The sequence below is a fragment of the Pieris brassicae genome, chromosome 3 (assembly GCF_905147105.1).
Source record: "Pieris brassicae chromosome 3, ilPieBrab1.1, whole genome shotgun sequence".
In the NCBI taxonomy this organism is placed as follows: Eukaryota; Metazoa; Arthropoda; class Insecta; order Lepidoptera; family Pieridae; genus Pieris; species Pieris brassicae.
Genome location: NC_059667.1, coordinates 971,273 through 985,121, shown reverse-complemented (window position 1 = coordinate 985,121; position 13,849 = coordinate 971,273). Strand labels below are relative to the sequence as shown.

General features: G+C 34.7%; 1 protein-coding gene across 14 annotated transcripts in view; it reads right to left on the bottom strand.

Moving 5' to 3' along the window:
* LOC123706868 (voltage-dependent L-type calcium channel subunit beta-2) overlaps positions 1-13,849 on the bottom strand; it is a 149,828-nt gene that overhangs the window by 129,365 nt on the left and 6,614 nt on the right. The window lies entirely within an intron of this gene.

The window sequence follows — 13,849 nt, the reverse complement described above, 5'->3', positions numbered from 1 at the left end:
GGTTCGATCCCCGGCTGTTCACCAATGGGTTTTCTTTTTATGTGCGCATTTAACATTAGCTGGAACGGTGAAGGAAAACATCGTGAGGAAACCGGATTGCCTTAGACCCATAAAGTCTACGGCTTGCGTCAGGCACAGAAGGCTGGTGATACTTGCCTATTCAATTAAAAAATGATCATGAAACGGATACAGAAATCTGAGGCTCAGACCTAAAAAAAGGTTTTACGCTATTGATTGTTTTTTTTATTAAAATATAATTATGTGGGAAATAAATTATTCTTAATGGACGTATTGATAGCTACTAATTGCCGACATGCTCTAAGAATCCTTCCAGAGTATGCACAAGATTTTCGCAATTGTTCCATGTCTCAAACACAATTTATCTGCGTGTTTAAACCATTCGGGATTTAGCCTATGACACTAATTACAATGTTGATATTTTCCACATTATGTTGGATGTGAGGAAATATTTGAAGAGGCGAGAATACTTTGACTTTGTTTATCAGTAATGCTTTAGTTTTTTTTTATAATATGTGTTTTCGTTTCTTAAGTTTTAATTACAATTTATTTTCCTTTTTGTCGTTCGTTTTCCGTTGCATATATTTTCTTAATCAACGTAATCTGTTTTGGATTTATGTATTGTCTCAGTGGTTCCTTTTATAATATAGATATGTGTTAGTAACATTAATAATAAATAACTATATTCATCAAATAAACCGACACATTATACCCAAAGCCTAACTTTTTTATACGCACCCAAAAATAATGCCGCTTTTAACAACGAATCAACCGAAATGTTTGTAAAAACAATTGATTATCGGCGAGCGATTTCAATAGTGTTCATGAATAATTCATACAAAGCAACACGACACCCGGTTGAATTTATTTTTATTTTATTTCCGTACGGATTTATGTAACGCCGCGCCTAGATGTACATAAACATAAAAGATGGCGAGATATTAGATTTATTTTCAACACACAAATATACATATTAAATAGTCTTACATAGCCTAATAAAAATCAAAATGGTTTTTATTTAAAAATGAATACATAGAAAATTTAAATAGATTTAAAAAACAATGTGTGCGTGTATTAGTGTCCACACGTAAGAAGTAAAACTTCCTTAAGACCTTATTTTTCGAAAAATGATGTACTATATGCAACTTTACAGAAATGAGTAAATGTAATGAAATTAGATAAAGATTAACAAAAGGCTTTTTTATCATAGACATGAATACAAATAATACAATTATTTAATTTTACCTTATTACTACTAAGATTATTACAGAATTTCATTAATTGTAATAGAATTATTACTATCATTGTTATCGGTACAATATATTTTTGTTATTAATAGCTTCGAATCAACCATGGTAGGGACAAGAAAAAGATGGCACAGAACGGGAAAATAGGACGCGTAACCGGAAAATGTGACGGTAATTTTTTTTCCAACGCCAATAAAAAAGTTTCACTTCAATAATTTGGTAACTGTATTGCGATATTAAATATTGTTAGTACATACACATTTCATATACACTGAGATAAAAATTCTGTACTTAAATTCATATATCTATTTTTTACAGAAAAGGGGGCAAACGGGCAGGAGGCTGATATTAAGTGTGTGGACATTCTCATTGCGTGAAGGTTCGTCAGTGAGGACTTATAGTACACAAGTAAATAAAAGATTTAGAATGAAATTGGTCGCGAGAGCCAATGCCATTTGTAAATTATATGTAAAGTGTATCACGCATATCGCAATTTGGTATCTATGCCAAACACTATTGTATGTATATTTGTAATGTTTTCATACAAAAACTACTATTCAAAAATTCTTTCACCATTGATTCACACATTGACATAGGCTACTTAATATTAAAAAAAGTCACTTATAAAAATTCAATAAGGTAACCTAACGTGTTTTAAATAATTATCCACAAATCTGTCATCGTATGCGCTGTGGAAATTATAAATGTTGGAACAAAAAATTTAACGTAGTATATCTACAAAAATGTTTTACCCATGGGCAATTGTACTCAAGAACATCTAATTATTTGGCTGCCACAAAACAAAAGATTTTTTCAATTCCTGTAGAGTATTTTCAAATTTACTAATGTCGGCCGTTCTACGTAAAAGATGTTACGAATTTAAAAGTAATAATGTATCAGATATATATCTAATACATTTTTAAAATCTGTGTATTAATTAGATTTTGAAAAACTAAACAAAAACCAAGTAAATATATTTACTAGTAATACATATATAATTATATTTATTTTACTCTTATTATTGGATTTAATTGTAAGAAGCTCTATTCAGCTTTATTACCGAACTTTGTATAAAGCGTTCAGGATCTTGCTGGGGTTATTGCAGTGCGTCTACAATCGTTGGATGTGCAAGTGTGGTATGACGATGCGCAAGTGAATGTGTGAATTTCATGAGTTATTCCAATGGAGTGCACGTCTAATGCATGTAGGTCAATGTTGTGACGAACAGATTGACTTTTTTTTAATATAATTGAAAGCAAACGGGCAGAAGGCTCATCTGATGTTAAGTGATTACGCCACCCATGGACACTTACATTGCCAGATGGCTCGCAAGTGCGTGGCCGGCCCTTTTAATAATTGGTATGCTGTTTACTTGAACGACCCTGTCGAATTGTTTCGGAAATACTTCAGTGGGCAGCTGGTTCCACGTAGTAGTGTTGCACGGCAAAAACTGCCTTAAGAAACGCTCAGTTGTGGAACGACGGACGTCGAGGTGATACGGATGGTATTTTGTATTTTGCCTTGACGTCCGATAATGAAACTCAGCTGCGGGTATTAGGGACTGTTGACTGTTTTTAATAAATAAATCATTATGATTATAACCCTTGTCTAAAAATAGAAACCAGTTGCTAATTTGGCAGAAGGCTAACACTGTCGAGAGCATTTCAATTTTGTCTTATTGCACCACGTATTCCAATTTCGTGACAGCTGTACAGATGTAAGCAATTGTGAAGCCAGTTAGTTCTGGAGGCGGTGAAAGGTAAATTATGTGCTACAAGTATGATCATGTCTATTTCCTTTTGCGTAAAATTAACGAGCGTATAAAACTATTCTAATTTGTTTTTAATGTTTATCTATATATAGTCATGGTAAATTTAAGAATAAAATACGCAGTGGCACTGGTTATACTATAAAAACAAAACTGGAGTCGATAACCAGGAATCTGGCAGACCTTTGGGCCCCAGTTTTCTCAATCTCATTCGTAACGTTTTTACATGCATGTAGGTAATTAGCCTTCAGTGCTTGACACATTGACTTTTTCGATTTACCGTAAGTGTTAAATGCGCACATTGTAGAAATTGGTACAGAGTTGGAGTTCACTCCTACGACCTCAAGTATGAGAGCATCACGCCCAAGCCAATAGGCCAACACTGCTCTGCATCACACAGAGAAGTATGAAATAATCCAGAGACAAAGCTTGGTTATAATATCAGATTTCTGAAGCTATTTGTTGACAATTTGTTTAGCATATAAACAAATAGGTCCGCCTATTGTACCTGAAACATACCATAGAATTTTTGGTCTGATACATGTCGGTTTCCTCACGATATCTTCTAAATTCTCTTACCGCAACACACAACACGCTAAAAACTTCATTTAACAGAACACATTCAGTCCAGACATAATATGTCATGTCGCATATAAAAGGATTGTCTATTTATAAAAGGAAATGCTCCCTCACGACACATTAACCCTCGCTTTGATGTTCATTACTAGTGCACTTAAATAAACTTAATGAACAGCATCTATAATGATAGAAAATGTTTTGTTGTTAATAAATACGAATAGAATTAATTACCATGAAAATTGTATTTATAAGTTATCATTTTATTAAAAACTATCAGCCTATGAGCTGCACGCGACCTCATCACCTCTTTCTTGGTAAGAATGCAACTGTACCCAAACACTGTACACTTTATGATTACTTTTCATTTAGATATTACCCAGTATTTGTACTAAGCAGTGAATATTGCTCCCATTTGCAACATTCCTAGTATCAATTTAGTTGAACGCTATGTATATCTCAGATCCAAAGTATCTTACGATGGCAGCACTATCCCCGAGATAAAAAGGCGTAGAATACAATGTGCAGAGGGGATAAGAACCTGGAGGAACTGATCGTGCCTGATAACACAGAAGGCAGAAGATCACATGACTATTCAGAAACTGGATAGACATTAACCTCAAAACTGTATAATGTAATAAGAGTGGCATTGGAAAGAAACAGATAGTCTTCTCCAGATGTTTCCTTGCTGACCACGACGCTCAGACATGACTTCAAGAAAGAGAGTGACAATACTAAGCATAATTATTTCAAGTCAATCTCCAATATTCTAAAAAACCGGCCTTAGAGTATGTCATATATTCTGGACATCAAAACATCATTTAATGATATAGGTATAGATACATGTATGAACACTGGTAAAAACAATTAATGGTTATATTTAAATTTACATCCAGTTCTCAAATCAAGTGAGTAGAACGGTCGAGAAGAACTGGCACTCTCAATCACCCTTTTAAATCGCCAAGGTTGACGATGCTTATAATTACAATAAACTTATCAAACCTCTAATTGTTTATATAATAAAACTTATACTGATAGAAGCCGTGTGATCACTGACACGTATTTTATCCATTACACAATAATATATTCGTTTGTGAATAGCTTTTAGAACGAATACGGCACGGAATAGTGTCAATGACATTTCATGGAAATTTTGCGACGTATAACTAGTATATGAATTGATACGAGTAGAAGCTAAGTCGCAAATTAATTGCTTCCACATAATTGTTTCACTGAAGAATTTATTTTGTATTGATTAAATAAAGCATAACAATGAACTACAGTATCAAAACAAACAAATTTAAAAAGTTTGGTCGTTGTGGCAGTGATTTCACTCTGGCAGTATTTCCTCGCTGCATTGCAATACTTATTCGTTGAGCGAGGAAAGCACCAGCTCTGGGGTCACTGGTACTATCTACCAGGTTCCAACTAAAATCTTTCATTAGCCCCCGTGCACTTGAACCTTACGGCCCAAGAGTCTCTACTCTAAAGGGAAAGAATAGAAGTTGGAGAAAAGACTCTTCTATTTGAGCCGTTGTTTCGCTATATTTGGAAAAAGAGGAGTTTTGCTATACAAAAGTTTTAATAGACAGTCCTAAGTAAATTAGTCGGTTAATATATATGTACTAGTACCTACATTAACAATGGATTTTTTAATAAAATCGGTGTTTTACAAGGCTCTATAGCTCTAATCTATCCCTTTTTATCATAGTGGAAACACAATTTAACAGAAAGAGAGAAAAGAGTGTATTTACACTGATTTCGTTTTTAAGATTAATTTAAAGCAAACTATTTATCATCTTACTATGTGGGTAAATATTTTAAATTTCACTATTAAAAAATCATTTAAAAAGAATCACAGAATCTAGTTTACTAAATAAATTCTTTAACAAGAGTCGTGAACAGAATATAGAACCTTTTTGTACAGATTTCAATGGTACTCTGTCCAAAATTCGTCATATGTGTTGCCCATCTAATAAGCGACATTTATAGTCAATAAATCTTGTTGCTTCATTACCTTGTGTGGGCACCTTTATGGTTTACCTACATTTGTTCCCAATAGCTTTCACAAAGAGTCCATTCATATCCGCATCTTGAATATTTTATACGGTTGGAGTTTTGAATGAATTTTAGACTTAGATTTTAAAGATACTACTACTTGCAAGGTTCCTGTGTCATTGTACTTTCTTCCTAGTGCTTTAAATAATAGAGGATTTTATTTTAACTCTACATTAAAATGACAAAACTATTTGAACTAGTGAATTAGTGATAATGGATGTTAGTATAAAGTGAGTGAAAAAAACACCACAAGAACAGAGTGTCTTCCTTTTGATAGAGATGTAAGTAGTGTTACTAGGCAAGATTGTAAATTAGGTTTATGTTATGTTAGGCTAGATTGTAATGTTCCATGATGGCTTAGTAAAGACACATGTATGTATAGAAAAAAAAATATTCGCGTACAACTATAGAATAAATGCGAAATACTGAATTGTTCATTGCTATGTAAATAATGATCGCAATGTAACCGTTGTAGAGAGTCCTACATCTACGTAATTACTACGATTTAGGAAATTGGCACGCTTATAAAACTAAGAAAGCTTAAAAGAGCAAAAACTATAGCCTTGACTCGTACACTACTTACAAGTACATATTTAATTTCTTTCACTGACAAAATCGCAAATTACATTTTTGCCATTATGTCATACATGTTAAAATTAGAACAATCAGATATGAAAATATGTTATAAGAAGGATATAGACGTGTGAAAATGACAAGAGAACTTAACAAGACGCAGCTCAAACCAGATCCTTGCAGCTTCCTCGCAGCTTCCTCGCAGCTTCCTCGCAGCAAACAACTCATTGATACTTTATATTAGGTCCTTACATATGAAATTGGCGTTTTGTCGTACTGGCCACTTTGACCTCAAATACCTCCTCTTTGGTTAGGAATTTCAAAATCAAATTTGTACAGCTATTTACTCATGTATTTGTGCTTCGATGACCGTCATTCATTTGTTTTTTCTTCTGTTTGCGTCACTCATTTTATAAAATGGAAAACTTAAAGTATCGCATTATTTACGAGTACGAGTTCCGCCGTGGCACTAGTGCTGCGGAAACGACTCGAAGGGTGAATGGTGTGTATGGCGGTCATGTTGCAAAAGAAAACACAGTTTCAGGTTCATACTTTGATTAATTAAATATATTATATATAAAAATATTCGACTTTTTGTTCCTCCCATACAAAACGCCAATTTCATATGTAAAGACCTAATATTAAAGAAGTCTGATGGGTCCGCCAATAGTATTTATGACAAAGTAGAATTCGAGAGCTACCCTGGAGCCTCTCTAAAACGGCCTTAGGTGAACTAACCCGAGGTGACTTTAGTACCTATTGCTGACCCAACCTCTGAATATCAGAGATTCTGGTGTGAGGCGTGTGTCACAAATCATGCGCAAGTCTATTTTCACCTCGGCTATTCGTTATTTAGGCTAAACCTTAAAATACACACAAGCCTTTTTTGCCGGGACGGTGTTATGAAATTCTGGAGGGGTCCTCGAGGAACAAGAAACGTGGAAAGACCACAAACGCTATGGGCTGATGATATCATAAAAGTTTCTGGGGAAAAATGGATGGATGCAAAGAACAGATGCAAATAGAATGTTCAGGAGGACGCGCACGTTTTATTAGATATTTTTAATCTTAAACTTACTAGATTAAAAAGTAATAAAAATCTCTCCTTAAATATCAATGTCTCTGTGTGGACCTGGGTGACCGGAAGCTATATCCAGGATGCTCCCTTCCCTCGGTGAAATAATGTGCCCTGGTTCGGCTGTGATTTAGCGTGAACAGTGTCCTTCGTATAAATCAAATTAGATTTTTTCGCAGCCATTAATGACAAATTCCACTCCTTCACAAATTAATGATACCCTCAATTTAAAATCGACAAAAACGCCATCTATATCTTTACTCCTTCAATTTTAAAACAATAGCGAAACCAAATGCTTTTTATTCTGTTAAATTGCAAGTGGTGGCCACGAAAACTATATCACTGCAGGGTTATTAGTAAATAAATTCCCGTCCCTATTCAATACGCGCCTTCTCTATCTCTACTGTACAAACATCACCTGTCCACATCGTATCTACTAACTTTCGTACTAAATGTCAAACTGATCTAAAATTATCGTGACTTATGTGCACTTTTTCTTTTTTCCTTAATTTATTGTTTTGTTTTATTTGTTTTGTCTAAATAACTAAATGTCTTATGTATATTTGCATTTCTTGCTTAGATTATAATTTTTTTCCCAGAGTGGATGCCACAAGTTGCCTAAGGATCGCTCGAAGCCGCTAAGGCTGCCAGCCCACCTTTTCTTTATTTCAATTGCATTACATTTCTATATGCTAAGTGTTAATAAATCTGTACTTATATTATAAAGAGGAATCATTTGTGTTTGTGTTTGTATGTTTGTAATCTTTTACACTAAAAAACTGACAAGATTTTCAAACATTATTCCACCATTAGAATCAATATGTACAAAAATAATGAATTGCCCATAGCGCCTATCCCGAGTTGGAACTCCAGAACAGAGTTTATAAGACACCAAAGCTCTACTAATAAATCTCTTCTCTAATATTATAGAAGAAAGTTTTGCATTTTTAATTTTTTAAAACAAATCGTTGTAAAGTAAAAATTATGAATCAAAGTGTGTATCTAACAATCTGAAAGGAAGTAATTAAAAACTAAGGAAACTAAGTATTTTAAAACTGTAATGTAAACAGTAATATATATAGTCCGACTTAGTAGACTTTTCACTACCACGAGATCGGTATCTGCGCGAGTGAGCGGGACTTTGATAGTAAAATACATAAAGTACTGTAAACTAATACAGTAAATTATAATTGAAAACAGAAAACTACCAGGACTGGACTTAACTTGACTTAATGTCCTATAACCCCCAGATGGGGCAGAGGGGGTTCTCAGTGTGTTACATCACGTTTCGTCTTGAGCCGCATATTTCACCTCCAAGCCTTTTGGCTCTCTTTGCCTCATCTGCAACTGTACGACGCCAGGTTTGCTTGAGACGCTTGCGCTTTCCTTGAATAAAATTAGAAACTCTTCGGAGTAGCCTATCCATTTCCACTTGCGTCACTTGATCTACTGACTAATTGGGGTTTCTCAGCAAGGCAGCAGTCTTCAAAAGTTGCTTGATAAAACTAGTATGAGATTTCTCTAATATTAAACGGTGAAGAAAAATACGTTTCCCAATGTAATATTTTTACAAAATCTCATATATATGTATATACATACGCGTGAACACTGGCGTAACGCAGTCAAAACGCTGATTTATTTTCGATGTGTTTTACCACGCTCTCGCTTCAGCAAATCGAATTCACCGCTCGTTTCGTATCCACGAAAACGTGGAATGTAGGCTGTATAGCATAATGAGCCTCCAAATTTATTATACACCCGAAATCTTTCTGGGAAACTACTGAATAATCCGCCGACGGTATGCGGGTTTGGTTCCCGTGTGATGCACAGTTATGTTTGCTATTCTTACGTAAGAGACGTACAAAAACCACTTTGTATCGGTAACGGGAGTGATTTTATTTTTGTATTCACAGAAATTCGAATTAAAACATCATTTAGATTTTTAATGTTTGTTTACGGATGTTTGGACTCATTCGAAGCCGAATCTGGTCTTATTTTAATGTGAGTTATATAAGAGGTATATATGCGAACTAGCCGTTTAGCGAAATTGATGAATGTAAATTGATTATTTGTTTCGTTATCAATAATTTGACTTTCATTTAAAATATGGATTTAGTATAAGACTGATTGGTGTGGCTAATCAACGTACAAAAATCCTCGGAACAGTGAAATCGCTCCAGGAAGCCTGTGAAGTGCCTGGGAGACTTCTGTGCTTCTGGAAGGACTAAGGCTGGCTAAATTAGCCAGGACTTAACGCACAACGGACAAATTACGAGTCTAAGCGCGGAAATTGAATCCACCCTACCTACCTAGAATGATTGGTGTTGGCCCTGAGGCCGTAGGTTCGGTCCGGCTGTGCACTGGGACCTTCTTTCTATGTGCACATTTAATATTTGCTCGAACGGTGAAGGAAAACATCGTGAGCAAACCGGCTTGCCTTAGACCCAAAAAGTCAACGGCGTCAGTCACAGGTGGCTGATCACCTACAGAAATCTGAGGCCCAGGCTCAAGGTAGATTGTAGTTGTAGTGTAAATAATACTAAATTTTCTTTCTTTTGGTAGCTCTCCAATACTAGAACTTCACCATCTCTTGTAGTGTGTCCTGTCCTGTGCCAGGTGAAGCTACTATTCCGCAATCGCAATACCCGTTCCGCCCTAACATTACGAAGTCATTTTTACTTCTACCGACACGCCGCTTACCCTGGGTTTACCCATTATAAGTTTGAAGGAGTGGTAGTGGTCATGGCGCAACACGTAGCCCAGGTACGCAACATTCCTTGCTTGATGGTCTGGATGAGGTTTGTGGTTTTAATAGATGGTTTGTCGACATTCCAACTTGATTGAGAGAGTTAGACCTTCTGGATCCAGCCTATATATGTTAAATGCTTCGAGTAACTTATTTTATTGTTCAAGCTTATGCCCACTTGTTCTGTACGGCTGTGAACCATTACCAGTTTTAGCACTCCACTGACATTACTGTAACAGTCCTCAATAGAAACTAACAAAATAAATTTCTAACTGTTTTCCTCATTTCATAAAAAAAGCCATAAAGAAAGTCACTGCGCAGTTCTTTACAGCACTGCGCACGCGCAGGCGACCTTGGCTGCTTCGCGGAAAACCACGCCCACCGGGCGGGACACGTAAACATTCACGCTACGTACCCATTGAACGTAGTACGTAAATATTGATGTTACACTTTTCACAAAATCTCCGCCCAGTGCTATGAAGATTGCAAGTCCGAATGGTGAATAGGATAAATGCATTTGTTTTTACTTAATTTAAATGTATTTTGATTTTTTTTCAAGTTCTTTTATACAGATCTGGACAGATATTTGGCCACAATTCCACCTGTAGCGTTTTGGAGGGCACGTCTGTCCAGGAGATGTCCATTTAGCACCAGCTTAAATAATCCATATTAAACTGTGTTCAACCGTCGCTTAAATGAACCTATTGTCTAGAAAATAATGCAAGGGGAAGGAGTATCACTCCTTTGCCGTTTTTATAAGGAGTGACGAACCAAATCGTACAGTGTGGCACCTGGGGATGTCGACAAGGATGGGGTTAAACTGGAGTTTAACCCCATACATAATAACGCTGGAGCGTGTTTCTGGATGAGCGTTGTTTATGAAGCAAACACAGAAAGCAATTGCAATAGGTTTTCAGCGGGCATAAATCTAATCAATTTTATTACATATGTGTTTGTAGGTAAAAAGAGTAAATATGTGTTGATAATCTACTATATTTGCAATTATTGACTCTAATTAAAAACACAATATAATATGCATTCCTCTATAAAATAAAATCACAATGTCACCTCTAATTGTTGTTTAATCATGGCGAGTATTATACAGACTCGGTTTGATGTAACAAGCGATTTTATTAAATATTCTATATTTTACGAGTTAAGTTACGATCTTTGTTAGACTCCTTGAATCTACTTGGAATAATTCAATACGTCTATAACCTACTGAAAGTGGGTGAAATTAGTAATTTTTGTAAAAATTAAAGAAATTCTAACTTTGCAGCAAAATGTGTCCATTAATAATACTTTGATCATAATTTATAAATATGTATCTCTGTAATTAAAAATTAATCGCAATATATGTTAACCGCAAAACGTCTGGACCATTTCGAGCAATTTTTATTCTTGATATAAGCTTTTGATGGAGAGAAAAATTGGAATATTTAAAAAAAATTTATTAGGTACTTAGGTTTTTATTCCAGATTACCAAACAGTCTCTATGTTATCCTACATAACAGGTTTTTTTTTTCATATGTTAGTATGTACTAAAAAGGCAGGCTAAGTAAAAAAAATAAACAGAGCAGTGTTGGTAATGGCTTCAGCGTGCGACTCTCATCTCTGAGGTCGTAGTTTCAATCCCAGGCTATGCAATGAACTTTCTTCCTTAAATATGTATTTTAAAATATTTTTCTTTCGTCAGTATCGTACTGTACCGTATATCGTATCGTACAGTACTAAGCATGTAAGGATAATGTATACGTATGTATTTGTTTAATCAATAAATATAATTGTATATATTATTTTCAACGATTTTATTGCCAGCATCATAATATAATGTTTTCTGTTTAATTGCTTTGACTTAAGAAAAAATTGATGACATCATACATATTTGTTGAGTAGTGCAAAACCTCTATGGAAGTTGTCTATGGCCAAATATGTAAAGGTCGATTACCTACGTTATAATTTGTGGTAATTGCGCAAAATTCGCAAATGGAGAAGAACATTTTAATTGCTGGCCAAAGTAAGTAACGCCACTATTAAGGCGAACATTAATCTTTATTCATTTTGTTTATAGTTGTAATCATTGGGCTGATAAACTTTAAAAAAATCATCGTTACGTGCCTATCCGATAACTTATCCGCTGTTTTAACTTATAACTTTTTATGGGAGGGTAAGCCGCTTCGTTACGTAACGCATTACGGCGCCAGTATGTCTAGCTTCCCTTTCTCTCACGCATACGGCAGCTGTCCTATCTCACTCTAACACACGGGTTTAAATAAACCGCAGCCGTATAGCAAGACGCTTTCACCTCTCTCTACTCCATGTTAAGTGTGCGTTACACATCGATATAAATAGCGCAGTTGTTGCAGCACTACCTCTATGTGGAACCAGCTGCCAACATATGTATTTCCAAACCAAAGCAACTCAGTGTTCTCAAAAAAATATCGAAGCAGGACACAAGCTCCACATTTCCTATAGGCAGGGTCTAGCGCGCTATCTGGACTTCTGGTTGCTGCACCAGCGGCGTCTGTGTTTTGGATTGGATATTCGTATTAATCTTTATCTAGATAGGTTACATTATATAGATAGATTATGTAACAAGTATATTAAAAGTAACTCTTATTTAAAGTTATGGTTACTTAGTTAAACTTCGCCTTAAATACAGTGTGGGTGGCACAAAACTACCATCAAGTTATTTGTGCGATATCTCTAATTGTTGCAAACATAGATTGCTTTATTTTATTTAATTTAACGCAAATTGCATGATATTTACATAAAACAATAAAAAAATCATAAAATTGCAAAGTTTAGATAAAGATTTTTATTCTGCTTTCTAAACGTATCTATTAAAAAGTATAATCAAAATATTTTACAGACGAAAATACCCGCCGAAACGTTTGAATTGATTTTAGTATTTTTACCCAGGTCAAGACATACTTAGTACAGTTATCTTGTCATTCATATGCTCCATCAATACGTGAATGTTGAGGCTATTCAACTTGGAGCTGGCAAAAGGATATCCAAGTGCGTGGACGCAATGATGTTTAGATGGTCAAAGCTACGTACGTCTTAGCGTACAATAAATAACACGTGACAAGATAAAAGGATTTAGAATTATGTAAATAAAAGTAAACATACTAAAAATTTTACAAATCAACTTCTTGACACCACGAGCTTAGTAAATTATTCATATTTGTAAATTAGTTAGCGCGTTAGTCTTAAGTGCTAATGTAACTGTAAATAAGTAAGTAGTGGAAAATAGTACAAACGAACAGAGTGTCTACTCCTTAATAGAATAGTGTTATTGGACACTTTATTTATTTATTCAACTTTTCCACATCATAGAAAATACAATATCAGCGGCGTATCAGTAACTCTTTTATCTAAAATATATAACAATTTAGGTAAACATAAAGGTTACAAAAAAACAATTAAAATTACCAGCAAAACAGCGAATTAGGTACGAGATAGGCACTTAACAATATTTTCTTTAACATTGATCAGCCCACTACCGAATATATCCAGCTCCGGATAAGTACTATTTAATCTAAGTGAAAGTGAAAGTGCCTGAAGTTGGTTTCTGCAGATTTGATTTTATATTGAATATAGTTTTTAGTAAATTAGGTTAGTTTTTAATTACGTATTAGTGTTCGGCTAGTTATGTTAAATTATGTATTTGTATAACGACAATTTGAAAAAAAGTAAAATCTTTAAAGTTCTCTAAACACTCTTTCTACAAATTTAACCAAGAGTCTCTACTTATAATACAACTCTTAAATAACCAAACAACT